The sequence below is a fragment of the Gopherus evgoodei genome, chromosome 10, assembly GCF_007399415.2.
Source record: "Gopherus evgoodei ecotype Sinaloan lineage chromosome 10, rGopEvg1_v1.p, whole genome shotgun sequence".
Classification (NCBI taxonomy): domain Eukaryota; kingdom Metazoa; phylum Chordata; order Testudines; family Testudinidae; genus Gopherus; species Gopherus evgoodei.
The window spans coordinates 68,015,935-68,036,276 of record NC_044331.1 but is presented as its reverse complement, the minus strand read 5'-3'; the positions used below and the strand labels follow the sequence as shown (position 1 = coordinate 68,036,276).

The window sequence follows — 20,342 nt, the reverse complement described above, 5'->3', positions numbered from 1 at the left end:
TCTAGAGCTGCTGTCTGTGCCAGGCTCCTGGTCATTGCTCAGGTCATGTTTCAGTCTGGCTTTTGTGGAAAGCTGCCTGCAAGTGATTGAAGAAGGGCTCCTGGCTCTATCTTTCTTGCACACTGAGACCGGGCGAGGCTAGGTGCAGTCTACCCTGTGCCGTTCTAGGAGAAAGGGGTGCACTGAGAAATGCTGATACACTTCGAGCACATTGCAAGATCAAACCTAGAATATATGGCTGCCACTTTTACCTGCTTTGGGCATAGCTCTGTGCCTGGAATATGGATCCAGAACAATTCCATTGTTTACCATTTAAACGTGAGCTATAGAGTACTTCAGCTGCCAATTTCCTGCGGAAAAGGCTGCAACAATCATCTATTACCTATGCTGCAACCTCCTCTTCCTCCCTGCTCCCACCCCCCAACTCTTAGGCCACATACATAAGATGGAGCAATTCTTTTCCAGTAATTGGACTTTGGTTTTGGCTATGTTAAGTTTTTCTTCTGTGATTTAATAGTCTATTAACTATTTTGCCTCCATTCACAAAGTGAAGATAAATCAGCTATTTGCAAGCAGGTCTCCAGCTAGGTCTGAAAAGGCATGAAAACCATAAAGCACTGGGGAGTTTATTACAGGAAGTGAGTCCTAGCTGAGGCATCTGAACCAAGGAGAAATGATAGCAGATTGCTGTAAAATGTTTCTCCTTTGGGCGGTGCAGCTAGGTTTGTGTTGTCTGATTTGCTCTAGCTGGTCAGGCTTCTAGGCTGTAAAAACTATTCTGCCACAGTGATTGTCTGAAGAAAGAGTTAATCCTGAATCCATGCCTAGTTTACCCTGTTGGGGATGGGAACCCTTCCTACCATCTGATAAGCAGGTCACAATCAGGCTTATGCAGCCTAGTATGTTTCAGCAGCACTTTGCTGTTGACTTGGGGCCCAGAGTGCTCCTTGAAGTCATTGGAGTTTTTTCCGTTGACTGGATCAGGCTTTTGTTGGAACCGTTGTTGGGTCGGTCTTTCACCATGCTGTATGGATTTGCCGCAGTGCCTATTAATGCTCTGGCAGGCAAAGCAACCCAGATATGACACTTGGCAATAGCACAGCTCCCATCATGCAAGCATGGACTTTGAGACCACAGGCAGAGTCACAATAATGGCACTTGTGATGCTGGAGGGGGGTCCCTGGCAACAAGGTAAAATTAGCTTCCCTGTGTCAGAAGACAGAAAGCCTGTGATGGAATGGCATTGCTATCTCTTCTTCTGTTTCAAATGTGCCAGGAACTACAGCGTTGCTCTGTTATCTTATTAAGTTCAGTTCAGATAAATGATGGCCTCTTGGACACTTTCTCTGTATGTGTATTTTTTCCCCCTTCCTCTACTTTGTTTCCTGCCCTGAGCAATTAAATAATTAAGCTGGTCAGAAGTTCACCGTGGTTTTATTTCTTTTGGATGTGAGACACTTGGTTCAAGTAGTAAAATAACAGCCATGCTGCAAGTGACCTAAAAATCTCTAGCACTTGCCAGACTTATCCCTGGCATGCTGGATGACCAGTCTGAATTCATTCCCTGGTGTGGTGCAGGGTAGCAGTGGAAATAGTCCAAGACAGGGCCCTTCTTAGTTTCTACTTATCCCTCTGCTATGACCCCCAACTTTTTCTGCTTCCAGATGCCAAAAAGGAATTTATTTACTTTTGAGCAAATAATCTAAATATCCAGTGAAGTGATCTGAAGGTCCTGGAAAAAATTACAAATGGGATTTGGATATTGGAATCTGGTTCTTTGAAATGTGTGAAAAGGGAGATGCCATTTGCAGTATTTCTCTTTCAGTCAGTAGTGCTAAGTAAAGATGGTTCTAAGTTCCTGGATCTGAAATTCCCTAAGGCTCAAATGGATCTAATGATTGGGTCAGATCCACCTTGCAGGGATCGACCCAGGCTTAGAATGCTGGATCCAAATTTCCCCTAAGTTCAGTTAGATTTGTATCTGGGAATCTAGTTCAATTCACCTTTTAGAGATGAGCCTCAGCCATAAAATTTGGATCTGGGCCCAGGACCAACCTTTCCAAAGTTTGAGTATGAGGGGAACAATATGGCAGCCGAGTTTGTCTCCAGCTCTGAGCACTGTTTGTTTCTCCCATGTCTCTGTTCTTTCTGCAAGTGAAATATGAAATCAAACAGACAATATGCAAATGTATTTGATTTTATGCAGTCTTGAAAATGGTAATTTACAGTGGTGAGATTCTGAAACTGACATCAAGGTTACACGCAGCCAGATTTTGGCTATTGTTGAAAACTCTTGGATGAAGCAGAGGATTGGTTTGATGCAGCCATTCCTTTTTCTTTACAAAAAGGTTTAAAGAGAAAATGTCTTTGCATATTTTAAAGGGGTGAAGAGAAGGGAGGACTGAAGTGGTTGCAAAAGCACGAGTGGATGTCCGTTTGCTGTGGGATTCAAAGAACTGTACAGCCATTTTCAGCAGCCAAAAAAACTCTGTAAAATTAGCTTTATTGCAACGAGACTTTAGAGCAGCTAACTGAGCACGGGGAGAAGAGATTAAAATTGAGAAGCAGCTCCCTCTTTTATCTGAGAAACTGATGGAAAGATGACAAAACGTTTGTTGGAATGATAGAGATCAAATGTTCTAATTCATGCCATATTTCATAGTGCTAATTTATACATATTTGTTTCTATATCAAGCTGGCAAATTTCAAGGGAAGATCTGCCAGGGATCAGGAAAAAAGTCTGTAGATCCTTTGAAACTAATAGCATGTATTTGTAAAGTTATTTGGTGTTGATTGCTTGAACAGAATCATGTCTCTTAGAGACAGTAACAGGCTGCTAGGCCATGTAAGAGGCAGTATGGCCAGTGGGTAGGGCACTCGACTCGGACTTGGAAGTCCAGGATTCTCTTCTAAGCTCTGCTGCTGGGTCACCTTGGCAAAATCAACTCACTTCTCTGTGCCTCCATTTTGCCATCTGTAAAGCAGAGATACTGGTACTTACCTTCTTTGTAAAGTGCTCCGAGGCTTACAGATGAATAGGTAGCTCTTATGTGGCATTTTTCTAGTTCAATAAACCGTTCCTCCTCTTGCCAGGGCAGGATTGTTCTTTGCAGCCTGTTTTATAGCATTTTGGCCAGTTCTCTATTAAATGTCCCAAGAGATGGTGCCTCTTCCATTTCCCTATTCCACATTCTGATCGATCTCACAGCAAGGAAATCTTTCATGTAATCATAGAATCTCAGGATTGGAAGGGACCTCAGGAGGTCATCTAGTCCAACTCCCTGCTCAAAGCAGGACCAACACCAACTAAATCACCACAGCCAGGGTTTTGTCAAGCCAGACCTTAAAAACTTCTAAGGATGGAGATTCCACCACCTCCCGGGGTAACCCATTCCAGTGCTTCACCACCCTCCTAGTGAAATAGTTTTTCCTAATATCCAATCTAAACCTTCCCCACTGCAACTTGAGATCATTGCTCCTTGTTCTGTCATCTGCCACTACTGAGAACAACCTAGCTCCATCCTCTTTAGAACCCCCCTTCAGGTAATTGAAGGCTGCTATCAAATCCCCCCTTACTCTTCTCTTCTGCAGACTAAATAAGCCCAGTTCCCTCAGTCTCTCCTCATAAGTCATGTGCCCCAGCCCCCTAATCATTTTCGTTGCCCTCTGCTGGACTCTCTCTCCTATTTGTCCACATTCTTTCTGTAGTGGGGGCCTCAATACTGGACACAATACTCCAATTGTGGCCTCACCAGTGCCAAATAGAGGGGAATAATCACTTCCCTCAATCTTCTGGCAATGCTCCTACTAATGCAGCCCAATATGCTATTAGCCTTCTTGGCAACAAGGGTACACTGCTGACTCATATCCGGCTTCTCATCCACTGTAATCCTCAGGTCCTTTTCTGCAGAACTGCCACTTAGCCAGTTGGTCCCCAGTCTGTAGCCGTGCATGGGACTTCCTGATAGGCTGAACCTTTTTTTCCTTAATTTCATCCCATTACTAAGCATTATGCCTTCTACTTACCACCCTAAAAACTCCTCTATTTCCTTAGGGTCTAGTTCAGCCACTCTTACTTATATTAAGTGGTAATTTACTCTGCTGGGAGTGTCACTGGTTCTAGCAGGACTACTTGCAAAGTAAAATACTCCTCAAAATGAGTAGGAGAAGCTGGATCTTGGTGTGTTTAATCCTTCGGTTGTTTGTAGATGTGCCCATTCAGTCAGTGTTGAGTCTGGCTGTACATATTTAGCTCTTTTAATCTTTCCTCTTAAGTCATCCCCTCCAGCTCTTTTATCATTTCTGTGGCTCACTTTTATCTTCTTTCCACTACAAACTGAATTTCTCTTGCCTTCTGGGATTTTGATCTAAGTGTCGAGAATATGTCACAGCTGAAGCTGGCCAGGGAATGTGCCTGGCCTGCTTCTATAGGGAGATGATTAATTGCAAGAAGAAAAACACTTACTCTCCAAAGAAAGTTAGTGAGTGTCATGGTAAGAAGAAGGAAAAAAATTAGCTTTGGAGCTAGTAATGGGGAAGTTAACGTAAACGTGATATGGATCTCAAGAGAAACACTGCATGGGATGCTAAATCGTTTCAGCAAACTTATGCTATTTGATCTGGGGGATGTGTTGTATCCAATTTACACACTCCTTTCTCTCAGACCTTTTTGCCAATGCATCTCATCTAGTGAATCATGAAATGAGAAGTTCATGTGCAGCACACAACTATCTCCCCCAGTGTATGTGCCTGGGGGGTGGCACCGGGACCACAGGTTCACCTTTCTCCATTGCCCCCAGTATATTTAGGCCTGTTGCAGCCTCATCAGGCAGCCATTGCTGCCCCAGCTAGCCCCCATCCCTGAAATAATGTAGGAGTCTACATGTGTGGAGCTTCTACCTGTCTCAGGAGAAAAAAAGAAAAAGTCAATCAGGGGCTTCTGAATGCCAAGAAAACCCCAAACAATTATTTATTTGTGAAAGACTGAGCTTGACCATTCACTCTCTGCCAGATCTTTCCTTCTGTAAAGCGTGTGAACATGTTGCCTTGGAACATGAGGGGTAGAAGCACCTCTTCCTCGGATAGGAAGTGGATTTGGGAGGAAGAGTGGCGACTCCTCATCCGTCTTGTACCCCCTTCCCTCCCATGGAAGCCTGGTTATTTTACAGATTGTTGGAGAGAGACTATCCCAAAGGCACAAAGGAAATCTGTGACAGAGCCAGGAATATAATTTAGGCTTGGAAGGATTAGATTTTTATTAGTAAATGTTGGTAAAAACAGATTTTTTTTACCATACATGCACAAACAGGAGGAAAAATATTTCCATCGATGATCAGAATTTACAGATAGAGAAAGAAAAATGTTGCTTGAGAACATATTAATTTGATATAAGGATATTGTGCTGTTGACAGTTTGCATTTTAACAGTTATAAAACTTTAACTTTTCTGAATCTACTGTGTCTGAAACACACGTAACTTCAACAACTGTAAAAATTTAAATAGATTAAAATAGCTGAAAGGTGCTAAAAAGTCCATAATTTGTGAAAATTTAAACAGATAAAGACAGAAAAAATGCTTAAAAATAAACATTGATATCTGTTATATATAAAAATTAATTATGACAAGCCTAAATATAATCCAGGTTCCTCATTGTGTTTTAACCACAAGACAGTCTTCCTCCCATACTGGCATCAATATGTGCTGTACATGGTAATTAATAGCCTGCTTCTGGTCACAGAAGGATTTGGATTCACTCCCACTTAAACATACATTTGTTGCAAAACTGCATGAAATGAACACAAGTGATGTCTCTGTGATTTCTGTTATAAAGCTCTACTGCACCACATGTTTAGTTTCAATTGCAAGTATTTAGATAAGATCATTATATACCCTTTCTTTACAACGTATCATTCAAGATATTTGATCATACTTGTCTTCAGTAATGTTGGACCTAGTCAACAAGTCTCAAAACAGAGCTAAACCCATTCTTCTGCACAAACTTTGCACCAAGGCTTTTCAGCTCAGTGGTCAGAGGTTGTATAGTTTTTGGTGAAGCCCAGAATGGGAGTCCAAGTCCTGCCCCCCCCCCACAGCTGCCTAAGGCTCTGGGAGGGAGTTTGGGCGCAGGAGGGGGTTTGGGGTGCAGGCTCTGGGAGGAAGTTTGGGTACGGGAGGCATGTGGGCTCCGGGAGGGAGTCTCAGTGAAGGAGGGGGTTAGAGGTGCAGGCTCTGGGAAAGAGTTTGAGTGCGGGAGGGGTGTGGGTCAGGGCCACCCGGGGGGGGCAAGTGGGGCAATTTGCAGAGGCCCCGCGAGCCCTGGCCTGGCAGCAGTCCAAGTCTTCGGCGGGGGGCCCTTCAGTCGCTCTGGGTCTTCGGTGACATTTTGGCAGCAGGGGGCCCTTCAGTTGCTCCATGTCTTTGGCAGCACTGAAAGGCCTCCTGCTGCTGAAATGCTGCTGAAGACACAGAGCAACTGAAGGGCCCCTCCCCACCAAAATGCCCCGCGAGCCCTGGCCTGGTGGTGGTCCAGGTCTTCAGTGGCATTTCGGCGGCGGGGGGCCCTTCAGTCGCTCTGGGCCTTTGACGGCATTTTGGCAGCGGGGGGCCCTTCAGTGCTGCTGAAGACATGGAGCGACTGAAGGGCCCTCTGTTGCTGAAATGTCGCCGAAGACCTGGAGCGTCACTGGGTGAGTACAAGGGCCGCAGCTCCCCAGCATTGCCCCAGGCCTCCTGTGGCCCTGGTGTGAGCTCTGGGAGTGGGTGCAGGCTCTGGGCTTCGGCAGGGGGGTGTGGGCTCTGGTTGCTGGGTGCAGGCTCTGGGCTGGGGCAGGAGGTTGGAGTGCAAGAGGGGGTGCAGGCTCTGGGAGGGAGTTTGAGTGAAGGAGAGGGTTTGGGGTGCAGGCTCTGGGAGAGAGTTTGGGTGCGGGAGGGGTGTGAGCTCTGGGAGGGAGTTTGGGTGCTGGGTGTGGATTCTGGGCTGGGACAGGAGTTTGGGGTATGGGAGGGAGTGTGGGGCAGGGGGCTGGGCCAGAGATGAGGAGTTTGGGGTGCAGCAGGCAGGCTTCCCTGGGGCTAGGATGGGGGTCAGGGAGGGGGACTCTCCCTAGCCCTCTCCCCATCAGCAGCAGCGAGCTCTGGGGCAGAGGGACCCCCACTCCTCCCTGCCAGTGCGATACTCACCCAAGCCCCCCCCAGCTGCTGCTCAGGAGGTCCAGCTAGGTAACCTTGACATTTTACTTCAATGTGTGTGTGTGTGTGTGTGTGTGTGTGTGTGTGTGTGTGTGTGTGTGTGTGTGTGTGTGAAGCAATAGAAAAACAAACAAACAAACCCAACTGTCATTTTGTCACAAGAAAACTAGCTACAGTATCAAGGTTAAATATGTTTAAACCTGACCAGTCTGTCTAAAATGATGATCTCTAATAAAGCCTCGTGATGGCAGAATGAGGCTCAGTAAGTCTTGTTCAAGCAAACAGAACACTGTGCGCAGCATTCTGATCTGTGTTACCTGGTGTAAATTTTGGATGTGACTTCATTGAAGTCACTTGTTTATTTCCCCTGACCGAGTCAGAAATATGGAGTCAATTTTTGTTTACTCTGGGGACATCAATGATTTCACTGGAATTAATGATGATTTATAGTCGTATAACTGAGATCAAAATCAAGCCCATTGTACCGATAGCTTGACAGTTGTAAAGTCAATACATAAAAACGGTTATTGGCATAGTTACTAGAAATGTTTGATCGGTTACTCGACTTTATCCATGCCACAAAGAACACTAAGTGTGTTCCTGTAGAGAACACGTTGCACTTGAAAAGTAAATCAAATTCAATATCATCTAACTTGTTAGTACAAAGTCTTTGGTGCTGTTTGATAAATAGGCAGCACATGGAACCTTGACATCTGGCCATTTGGGAATTAATAAAATGTGTCATTAACTCAGGCAGCATTTTGAACTGTAAGACATTTAAGGAAGGATATGCAAGAGTTGTCCTGTGCATACTTCAAGAAAGATGCTGAAACCTTCAGTGACATTAACTGTAAGTAATCTTGTCATTGGACCTCAAGGTCAATTGTCTGTAGTTACATAAGGCCTTTTCTCTATTCCTAAAGCTAACACAAGCTCGGTATCGTTGTCACTACTGATCATTTCGTTCATATGGCAGAAGCTTTGCTAATTACACAAGAGACACAGACTACAGTTAAACCTTGGCGTAAACCTTGTTTGCAATTATAGTAAAGCATGTTATATTTTCATTGACCAAGTAAGAAATTTTGAATCTATTTTCTCTAGTGTGGGGAAAACAGGTTCTAAAATGGCTTCATCTGGTCTACACTGGGAAAAGTATCTTTAACCTGCAATAGCAGAACCCATTTCCAAAACCAGGTTTGGCTCAAGCAGCTTTTTTCATTCTGTGGACAGGACATCTCGCTTGGCCAATGAAACAGAGCTGCAAATAAATTCATCCATTAGGGCTTAACTACAATCTCTGTCTCCTAGTCTGTGATTAGAAAAGCTTCTACCAAATTAATAAAGGGTCTGATCCTTCTCCCATTGACGTCAATGGCAAAACTCTCATTGACTTCAGTGGGGCAGGGGCAGGTCCCCAAAGCCAGATTTACAAAGGTGCCTGGGTGTCTAAAGATACAGAGAAGCACCTAGTAGGATTTTCAAAAGCATCTAAATGATCTAGGTGCCAAACTCCCATTGACCTTCAAATCTTCATAGCTAAATAGGCAAGTCCATTTAGATCCTCTGTTTTCTATAAAGATAAAAATAGTGTAGATAATGGGATCAGAACTCCTAGATTATTTCCCCAACCTTGCCACTCTCACTGTGTGACATTGGGTGACTGTACAATGGACTTCTGGCTGCTGTATAATATATAAACTGTAATAGGAATAATTTGTTGACAAATGGTGTGTTTAAAACTGTAGGAGTTACTCATTGTTATCTCCATGATTGCTCCTTCAAGCAAACGCCTGAGACAAGGGATGAGCTTACACTGTGCCCTTCAGGTTAACAAACTCAGGCTCTGGAGGAAGCAAATTCTAAAGCTGAGGGCCTTCCTTTGGGAATGACATGGTCCAAGCCCTATGGTATCCAAATCCGGATAATGTTAGCAGAAGTATGTCACTTGACTTTAACTATCATGACAAGGAGAGAGGCAGTCTCAGCCTGCAGCCTGACTACTGCTGGAGCAGTTTACAGCTCAATGTCACTACATTGAATTGCACCTAAAGAGAAGTAGGAAGCCAGTGCAGTCTTTGGAGTTCCTCTGTGCCTCATTTTCTTGATCTGTAAAAATCAGTTATCCTACTTCAACAGAGGCTTGTGAGGCTTGAAAAAATACAGCTTGATACAAAACCAACTGAAATCAATGGTGAAAAAACCCCTACCAGTGACAACTAAGATCTTTGGATCATGCCCTTAATCACTGTGTAGCACTTTGAGCTCCTCTGATTAAAGTTATATAGACAAGCAAATCACTGCTCTTGGTAGTTTCTGGATGAGGACTATGAAGTCAACCACAGTGAAGAAGTGATGAAATTGTAGAGACAACTAAACAGACTCAAGTTTTCCAAATGATCATGTCTACGGCTTAGAGTACACATCCAGTGGCTCTGTGGAATTTGGCTGCAAAATGTCATTTCTGGCCAAGGTGATCCCTGAAATATGGTTTTTCTTCTCTGCTTATCTAGTGGAGAGTTGTGGTATTCTATCACTTGCCATGCTTCTGCTGAACAAAATCTCACTGCTTTTCTTTTAGGGCCGTTTAATTCCCAGAGGCCTTCAGTGACCAGATGTTAAGGCACTGGCTACACATCATAAACATGAAAGGAATTATTCTGGATGAATGAGCTTTAATATTTGATTGTCATTGTCTACTTGTGCTAATTCATTACACTCTTTGGCCATGTGTAATAATTGTACACATCCCAGATGACACAGGTTGCAGACTATCAAATCATTTAAAGCATTCTTTATTCAGCAAATTCCAGTAGCCAACAAAAATACCCGTTATAAAGATAGTTGTGTAAAGTACAAAGTGATGAGAAAACCTCTTTCTATATAATCTCTTCTGGGACATAGAATTAGCACAGTATATCTAGAAATTAAATTTCTGCATTGTGCATCACCAAGTATGACAATTAAGGTGCAATCTTTAGGTAGGTGTGAGGGTTAAGTCAGACTCTGTGTGTGTGTGTGTGTGTGTGTGTGTGTGTGTGTGTGTGTGTGTGTGTGTGTGTGTGTAAAAACCAAACCAAAAACCAACCCCAACAGATTAATAAAACAGTGGCATGTGAATGGTAAATCATACTGTAAGAAGTGCTGTCTACCATGTCTAAACTGTATATTGCTGCACTTCAAAATAAAGTTTTGAATTTGTAGTAGCATTTTTTATGACTAGCACTGCTGGAAATATTTAGGGATCCAGAGACTCCAATGAAATCAGAGCCCCAGAGAGCTAGGCACTGCATCTAGTTAAATAGACAGAATAAAGGGTGGGGAAGGAAACAGACGCACAGAGAGATGAAGTGACTTGACCAAGGTCATAGAGCTTGTCGGCAGTAGAGTCCAAAGTAAATCCCAGGTCTCTTGATTCCGTATGCTCTGGCCACTGGATCATGTTGCCTCTGTAAAGCCTCTCCAGCAGGACTACTTGTGTGAGTAAGATGAGCAAGACTTGGCCCTTGTAATGGATTAATTTGCTTACAGTCTTTAAGAAGTGCAATTCTCCAAATGATTGCCAGGAAGTTCTGCTGTCTCCTGTGGCTTGTTAGACAGGGATTTTACAGCACGCTAGGGACAGAAAGGAATAAAGCTGTGCTGGAGTCCTTGATGGTTGGTCTGGGGGAGCCAGATACCGCAGTGATGGGCATAGTATAGGAAGCTGAATAGAATAGAGTCCAGGGCTCTAGAATGGCATTGCAGTCTGATGCAGCATCATGCTTCCACGATTTCAAAAAATAAACCAAGCAAGCAAAAACAGGGTTTGTTTGATTTTAAATGTTTCCTTCCAGTGAGCAACCAACACAGCACTGTGTTAGTGTGTGAGCAACAGAGAATGAAAGTGAGTGATCTAATTGTCCTAACAGTGTGAATTCAAATATATAAATAGTAGAAAGTTTGAAGTGTTTAGTTTTTAATAGTATATGGGATTAGTAACACAGATAAGGCATTTAATCAGGATACATATGCCTTTTATTTTAACAATGTCCTTTTTAGAGCTTTGAACTACCAAGGCATTTTGATGAACTATTTTCTTGCCAGTATTTTGAGAAATGGGTTTGTAAGCAGAACTCCTCACTGAGGACAACAAGGAGTCCTGCTTTAAAATCACTGGTACAATATGGCCCTTAGTGCTTAATCCTGTAAGGTGCAGTGTCAGTGGGAACTGAGGGTGACCTGTTGAAATCTTGCTGAGCATGAAGGTTTGCAGTTTGTGTCCTTAGCAAAGCGAGGCTTGAGGGAGAAGTGATTCTGATAAGTGAATGAAAGTTCTGTGCAGCAGAAGGCAAAGAGTAATGATCCTGACATCTGCTAATGCAGTCCATACCAACCTGCCCCATGAAATCCCCTTTAAACCAATACCTGATCAAATAATGAACAAGTTGAAGGAATACAAATAATAAAATAAAAAAATAAAAATAAAAAAATAATAATACAAACCAGGACTCCACTGCAACATTTCCATCAGATTGTTTTTAAATCAGAAAATTGAACTTTTCTGAATAATTAGAGAATTCTACTACACTTTATTAATAGTTTTTCTCTTGCTTGAGGTGAACAATATTTATGCTTCAGTTACTTAGATACTACTGTTCCCTGTTTCATAGAATTATGTTATCTCGTGATGTTTATATTGCATAGTATCAGGTTCTAATTAATTAAACTAGTGCATAACAATATGGATAAAATGTACATACTATAATCAAGAACACTTTTGAGAATTCAGAGAAGATATTCAGAGGGGTTTCCCTCTAATTAAAGGGATAATACACACTCATAGGCCTGCCTGGTCTATAGTCGTAGATTACTTCCCCTCCTGCACCAGCTCAGCTGTGAGAGCTGGAGCATTGTGGAGATGGAACCAGGCATCCATTCCCCACCTCTGCCTGCCCACATGCCCAGGATAGGGAGTAGCACCCCCCAGATACGAATAGCTGGCACTGAGTGGGCTTACTGACCTGCCATGTGTTAGGACAATGACAGACAAGATCTCAGCAAATTCTTTGCACATTTTTTCTGGAATGAAGTTTTCCGTCTTTCACATACCCACTCTCTGGCAGAGCCTCTACAGTAGTCAATGGGAATTTTGATGGGAAAAGGATCAGGCCCTGGACAGGCATAGTCAGCTTTCCCTTTTTATGTTGATGTAAACCAGGAGTAGTCATTTATTTTTTGTGAAGGTCCCGATTTCTTGGTCAAGGTCCAAACTCCAGAGAAAATGATAATTACCCCCCCCAATAATGATGATAGTAAATAAAAAGATTTTGGGGTCTGTTCAAAAGCATCTGGTCGTCTGGGTCCACTTATTGACTGCCCCTGATGTAAAGGATGATGCTCTGTTTTGAACTGGGAAGGTTAAAAAAGACAAGAAGCCATCAAATATGATGGCTAGAATTTCATTTGTTTGCCTTCTATAAGGAGTCAAACAGGCCAATAGTTATGTGGCAAAAGGCTCAGCACGAAAGCTCCAGTTCAGGAAAGCATCCCTGTTCAGCAAAGCACTTACGCCCCATTGAAGTGAGGCATGTCCTTAGGTGCATGCCTGAATCCATCCCTATTCAGCAATGTGCCAAAGTGCTTTCCTCAGGGTTTAAGGCTCTGATCTAGCAAAGCACTAAAGAATGTGTGTAAGTGTAAGCATGCGAGCCGCTCCACTGAAGTCCATTCACATACTAATGCTTTAATGCATCGGGACCTGAGGGCCAAAATTTACCTCTATTGTCATCAATACGAATTTTGATGGAGAAAAAGGCTAAGGCTCAAAAGAAAGGGAGCCCAGGAAAGGTCCCAGCACTCAAACGTAAAAAGAAATGCTAATAGAAAAGGTAACCTGTTGTGCTGGAAAGGGCTAATGGTTGCTGTCAAACATGTCTTTTATCTCTAAGCAATTACCCATCTTTTATGCAGTCTGTATGATAGCTAGCCTTCATTCAGGCTAAATGGAAGAAGCAATTCAGTTATGTTATTCCATAAGGGAGCTTGAGACAATGGAAGCCACCACCCAATGCAACTATGCCATGAAGCATGAGAGTTTCCCTGGAACTGATTGCAAACATAGGGACTGAGGCATTGGCTGGTTAGAGATGTGTATTGGAACAGAAAGCAAAGAGCAGCAGAAAGGCAGAGAATCAGGCCATGTCTACATCTAAAATTTTGCAGCGCTGGTTGTTACAGCTGTATTAGTACAGCTGTATAGGGCCAGCGCTGCAGAGTGGCCACACTTACAGCAACCAGCGCTGCAAGTGGTGTTAGATGTGGCCACACTGCAGCGCTGTTGGGCGGCTTCAAGGGGGGTTCGGGGAACGCGAGAGCAAACCGGGAAAGGAGACCAGCTTCGCCGCGGTTTGCTCTCGCGTTCCCCGAAACACCCTTCAAACCGCAGGGAAGAAGACCTGCTTGCTCGGGGTTCCGGGAACGCGAGAGCAAACCGGGAAAGGAGACCAGCTTCGCCGCGGTTTGCTCTCGCGTTCCCCGAAACACCCTGCAAATCGCAGGGAAGGAGACCTGCTTGCTCGGGGTTCCGGGAACGCGAGAGCAAGCCGGGGAAGGAGACCAGCTTCGTCGCGGTTTGCTCTCGCGTTCCCCGAAACACCCTGCAAACCGCAGGGAAGGAGACCTGCTTGCTCGGGGTTCCGGGAACGCGAGAGCAAGCCGGGGAAGGAGACCAGCTTCCCCGCGGTTTGCTCTCGCGTTCCCCGAAACACCCTGCAAACCGCAGGGAAGGAGACCTGCTTGCTCGGGGTTCCGGGAACGCGAGAGCAAGCCGGGGAAGGACACCAGCTTCGCAGCGGTTTGCTCTCGCGTTCCCCGAAACACCCTGCAAACCGCAGGGAAGGAGACCTGCTTGCTCGGGGTTCCGGGAACGCGAGAGCAAGCCGGGGAAGGAGACCAGCTTCGCCGCGGTTTGCTCTCGCGTTTCCCGAAACACCCTGCAAACCGCAGGGAAGGAGACCTGCTTGCTCGGGGTTCCGGGAACGCGAGAGCAAGCCGGGGAAGGAGACCAGCTTGATTACCAGAGGCTTCCTCCTTCCACGGAGGTCAAGAAAAGCGCTGGTGAGTGTCTACATTGGATTACCAGCGCTGGATCACCAGCGCTGGATCCTCTACACCCGAGACAAAACGGGAGTACGGCCAGCGCTGCAAACAGGGAGTTGCAGCGCTGGTGATGCCCTGCAGATGTGTACACCTTCAAAGTTGCAGCGCTGTAACTCCCTCACCAGCGCTGCAACTTTCTGATGTAGACAAGCCCTCAGTTGTGAGTGTAGCCTAAGAGCAGAGATGGAGCTTCTTGGGACACAAGAATGACTAGAAGGACAAGCTTAGAAATTGTGAGCAAGGAAACTGCCTACTGTGATCAGGGAAAAAGGACTTTGGTTTATTTACAAAGAAGGTACCTGACTCATCAGTTTCTCCTCCTAAAGAATGCCCCGATTATTGGCTAATCACTCAGTCCAAAGAAGCTTCACCACTCTGTTTCGCACTTTCTACAGAAAGAAAATCAATGCCGTTCTTTAGATGAAAATAGAAATGTCAGAAATAGAAATTCCCAGGACAAGGATGAAAATGGCTCCACTGGTTCAGGTGCTATCCTAGGAGCCAAGAGTTCAATTCTCTGCTGCATGACAAGCTTCCTGTGTGGCCACGGGAAAGTCATTTAGGCCTGGTCTACATTATGACATTAGGTTGAATTTAGCAGCATTACCTCGATTTAACCCTGGACCAGTACACACAATGAAGCCCTTTTTTTTACTTAAAGGGCTCTTTAAATCGATTTCTTTACTCCGCCTCTGACTAGGGGATTAGCACTGAAATTTGCCTTGCTGGGTCGAATTTGGGGTAGTTTGGATGCAATTCAATGGTATTAGCCTCCAGGAGCTATCCCAGAGCGCTCCATTGTGACCGCTCTGGACAGCGCTCTCAACTCAGATGCACTGGCCAGGTAGACAGGAAAAGCCCCGAGAACTTTTGAATTCAATTTCCTGTTTGGCCAGCGTGGCGAGCTGATCAGCACAGGTGACCATGCAGAGCTAATGCAGAGCTTATCAGCATGATGTGCACATTGCAGGGGACATTGCCTGTCCCGTACTTTGTGAGAAGTCTATGACCATGTCTATGGTCCTCATCACTCTCGTCACCACGCTGCCGTCGCTTCCTCACCTGGTTTTGCGTGAAACAATTGCCTGCCGTTGCTCTGATGGAGGGAGGGGCAACTGACAACATGGCTTACAGGGAATTAAAATCAACAAAAGGGGTGGCTTTGCATCAAGAAGAAACACAAACAACTTTAACACAGAATGGCCTCCTCAAGGATTGACCTCAAAACCCTGGGTTTAGCAGGCCGTTGATTTCACAGAACAAATTGGGTCAATTTCTTGTTTTGATCCACTCCATCTATGCTTTACATCTTAGGCTGGCAGCAGATGGTGCAGTATGACTGCTAGTCATCGTCATCTCCTGGGTACTCGGCAGAAGATGGGAATGACCTGGCTGAGTCACTCTCATATCTGCCTAGGCGCCCCTGACCGACCTCACTGAGGTCAGCTAAAAGAGCACCCAGGAATACGATGATGATGGCTACCAATCGTAATGCACGATTGGCTGCCGTTGCTTTCAAGGCGGGAGGCAGGGAAGCAGGGAGGGAGGCAGAGGGAGGACTGACCACATGTACCCAGAACCACCCATGACACTGTTTTTGCCCCATCAGGCATTTGGATCTCAACCCAGAATTCCAATGGGCAGCGGAGACTACAGGAACTGTGGGATAGCTACCCACAGTGCAACGCTCTGGAAGTCGGTGCTAGCCTCGGTACTGTGGACGCAGCCTGCCAACTTAATGCACTTAGAGCATTTTGTGTGGGGACACACACAATCGACTGTATAAAAATGATTTCTAAAAAACCGACTTCTATAAATTCGACCTAATTTCGTAGTGTAGACATACCATTAGTCACTCTGTGCATCCATTCCCTGTATGTACAAAGGATAAAATGAGAACTCTCTGTGCCACAGGAGTGCTGTGAGGATAAATGCATTAAAGAATTGGAGGTCTCAGATACTATCAGAGTGGCCATGTTGAAAAATTAGAGTGGGTGCTGAAACAAGCCACCAGAATGATTTGAGGGCTGGAGAAAATGCCTTTCAGCAAGAGCCATAGAGAGCAATCTGTTTAGTTTATCGAAAAGAAGAGTGAGAGGTGATTTGAAGATATGCTTTTGCCAAATAGAGGTTATGCTTGAGTCTAGCAATTCAGGGGCAACTGGGGGAAATTTAGTGGCCTGTGAAATACAGAAGGACAGACTAGAGGATCTAATGGTAGATAACTAAAGGATGTTGGGGTTTAACTCCTTTTTGGGGATAGTGAAACTCACACAGAGACGGTACTAACTCAGTCGCACATGCGTAACTTTACATGTGAGTAGTCCCATTGACTCTGAGATTCCTCACGTCGTGCATAAGGGTTCACAAGATGGAAGTCCCAGAGCTTAATGCAGCAGTTAAAACGCTCAGGGACCCAAAATTGGACCTAAAAGGGGCATAGGTTTGCAAGGTCAGTAATCTTATGAAAAGAAAGGAAAATTATCAAGTGTAGGTGCACTAGAACAGCACAGCTCCTGAGAGCAGGCAAGATTCATTTATTTTCATTGTTTACTTATCTGGCACTGTAGATGTGCATGGTACTGTAACCTGGCAATCAGGCTTAAATGAGGAATTAGTGTTTTGTTAGCTGTACCATTTGATCTACAATTATGGAGCAATATATGTAATAACAATACTTTGCACTTCTTAGTCAGGGAATCCAAAGGATTTAAACTCTCACAGTAGTTCTGTGAGATTAGTAAATAGTGCTATACCCATTCTCCTGAAGGGTCAACTAAGGCACAGAAAGTTATGTGACTTGTCCAAGATCACGTAAGACAGTGGTGGAGCTGGGACTAGAACCAAGGAGTTCTGACTCCTGCTCAGCTGATCTCTTTATAGTATAAATCTATATAAGAAATGCAATGCTCACCATGCTATGGGAACTGGTTGCTGGAAAAAGGAAGTTTGTGACATTAAGGTTCTGGCCTATGCAGTGGGTGGAGCTGCACAGCATCAGGTGACTGAAAACACAATACAATGTTTTTAAAAAATCATGATTTTTGGACCAATCTCCTGATTTGGGGGGCTCGGATTTATGATTGTTGGTCTCTTGAAGTTGGCAATACTGGGTGTGCGTGAGAGAGAGAGGAAGAGAGTACACCAAACTGCTCCTTCTTGTGCCCCTGCCCTGCAGGAGCAGGGCCCAATGGGAGCCTTTTCAGCTAGGGAGCACAAAGGTTCTGCAGTGCAAGGCTCTCCAGAGAGGGCAGGAAAGGGAGTGAAACTGGCTGAGTGCAGAGCAGAGCAGACTTTATTTTCTCCAAGCTTGGTGCATTGACCCTCCCGCCCCTAATTTTGAGAACTCCAGGAGACACGCTTCAGACACACTGCCTCCTGTAGTTTCCACTGGGGTGATACATTTCCCCCCCACCTGTAACTAGATACAACCCGTCCCTATGTCTGTGACTGGACCTTGTGATTTGTTGCTTTGTTGATCTACAGGATTCCAGGGCTAAATCTGAAGTCCCATAAATTAGGATGATATGTAGGGTAATGCCATTCAAGTGGTGGGGCAGTTTTTTACTTAGCTTGTGTATATATTGCATTTCCAAGCAGGTCCCTGAAAATTATCAGCCTTGTTCATTCTCTGTTGAAAATCTCCAAATGGGTTTGTAGAACGTCGTTAATATCTTTCTGTGTTTCCCTTTCATTCTCCCAAAATTGGCATTAATAGTGGTTTCTAAAGAACAAAAATGGAATGTGATTTTAGGGCTCAAAATCCTCTATGAATATGTAAAATGCAAATTCTCTGAGCAGCAGTTAATTTTTTTTGATTTTCCTGGATGAGAACAATGAGTCGCATCCTTTGATAAAGTACACCTTACCTCCATATTATTAGCAAATGCAGTCGGGTGAATCAGACTGCATCTGCCAGTGAGAATAGATATGCTTGTTTGGAGGACAATATTAGATTCCATTCCCAGCATGTTGTGTTTATGGTTCAAAAACCAAAATACAGATTGGAGATTTGTCCCAGGTCAACGTCTCCTTGACAGCCAGCGCATTGTTGCATACAAAATGCTCCCTCATAAAAAGTGGGATGGCAAAAACAAACAGCATTACTCTAGAGTAATGGCAGGTACTGGTATCTTACACCATCCTGGAATATGCCTTTCAGATTGCCAGCTCAAAACCCAGGGTAAAAAAAAAGAAAAAGAAAAAAACTGAGATGACAGGATGATGTATATGGTACAAACGGTCGAGCCTGAGGTAAAAGGGGAATGCAAGTTATTTTGCTATAGAAAATCATGACTGGAAAAGCAACCAAGTAGAATGCTGAATATGCTGATTTTGTTGATGATAAAGTAAGAAAATTCAGTGTTGTGCTGCAGGTCATTAATGTGAGAATGTGATCTTATTACTATGTAGGAGCATTTCTTTCAGCAGCAGAGAATGGAGAGAAATATGCCAAAGGACTAGTATCCATTAACACTTAAGCCAGTTGGGGGGGAGCGTGAAGTCATGTTATATGACATGAATCTGATAGGTTCAAAAAAGGAATAAGGGTTGAAGAAAATGGCTAACTGCATGACACAAAAATTAGTCATTCTGGGGAAAAAATCAGTGTAGAAAAAATAAAGGTTTAGTAATTTAGGCAATCAAAAAACAGCAATTAATTCAAACTGGATGAGACATTTGTCCAGATGTAATATTGGCTTTATATTTACAGAATGTTTTGGGTTTCTTATTTTTTTTTACTCTTCATTTGAATGCTGTTTCAACATTATGTCTATTTAGTCCTACCCCTTGCTGTTTCTATGTAGTGTGCTGCATTCCGGATTTCAAATTACTCACTGAAATTTAATTTCCTAAAATGTGGTACAATAGGGAACTGTTCTATCAGTGTTAAGACTGTTAGGATGTTGGTAAATTAAGCAAAAGTAGTTTAAATGAAAAAGAACGCATTGCATGAAGAAATATATGCAGAGAATATTTAGTTGATTTCACAGCTGGCTTGGGGAGTGGGCAGCAGGTTCAGGTCCCAGAGGCAGTGACGTATCCCAAGTGTCAGTGGTGTCAGTTCTGGAGAACTCGGGCCCATTCGACTACCTGTTCCGCTTCCAGGTGTGGTTTGAGTGCAGGAAGGTGCTGCCACATAAGCTGGAGTGGAAGATCATCTACATGGCCTCTGCAGAGAGTGAGAAGTATGACCAGGTGTTTGACTCAGCCCTGGTGTAACCTGGCACAGATGGGAGGCAAATGTTTGGTTTTGAGGCCAAAGCCCCCAGCCCAAGCCACCTCCCCAAGAGTGATGTGGTGTGGATGACAGTGGTGCCCATCCCCTGCCACAAAACTGGGCCAGGAGCTCATCCTCATGGGCTACTCCATCAACAATGAGCTGTGGGAGTACCTGCGAGCTGGACCCGAGTTCTGGGAGTACTGGTCCCTCAAACCAGACTTCTCCCAGCTGCACAGGAACATTCTGTCCTCCAACCCCCATGTCATCTGCTTCCACATCAACTGGGGTGGCTCTGCCGACCAGATGGAGGACATTGGGAACATGCACCCGGAATCCGAGGGCAGGATGCCTGCCAGCTGCACCCCTGGCAAGGGCCGGACGCTGCCTTCTGCATCCTGCTTGAGAACTCCACAGACTGCATGGGATCTGGCGTGCACTCAGACCCAGTTATGGGAGTCCAAGGACGCAGCCACTGTGTATGGAGGGGGATCTGACTGGCTTAGAGGGGGCTGTGTCCACATACTAACTATGATGGTGAGTGGAGAAACCTGGGCATGCTCCAGTGTGTGTCTCAGCCCATCTTGTACCACAGCCCTTCCTAAGTTAAAGGGGCACCAAAGGACAGAGTCCCTGCAACCTTAGGGGTGGCAGTGTGCAGAGCATGGCAAAGCAAAGGGCAATTTGATCTGTAATAGGAAGCATTCGGACCCCTCCTATCTTCACCATCAAGAGCCTCTGACAACACTTACTGGTCTGGTGTGTCGTGCTAGGAAACCCATGTCTGGTCTAC

At 44.6% G+C, this 20,342-nt stretch overlaps 1 pseudogene; it reads left to right on the top strand.

Annotated features, from left to right (window-relative positions):
* The window catches only part of LOC115659250, an 88,669-nt pseudogene extending 68,623 nt beyond the window's left edge, over positions 1–20,046 (top strand).
* Positions 20,047–20,342: the final 296 nt, after the last annotated feature.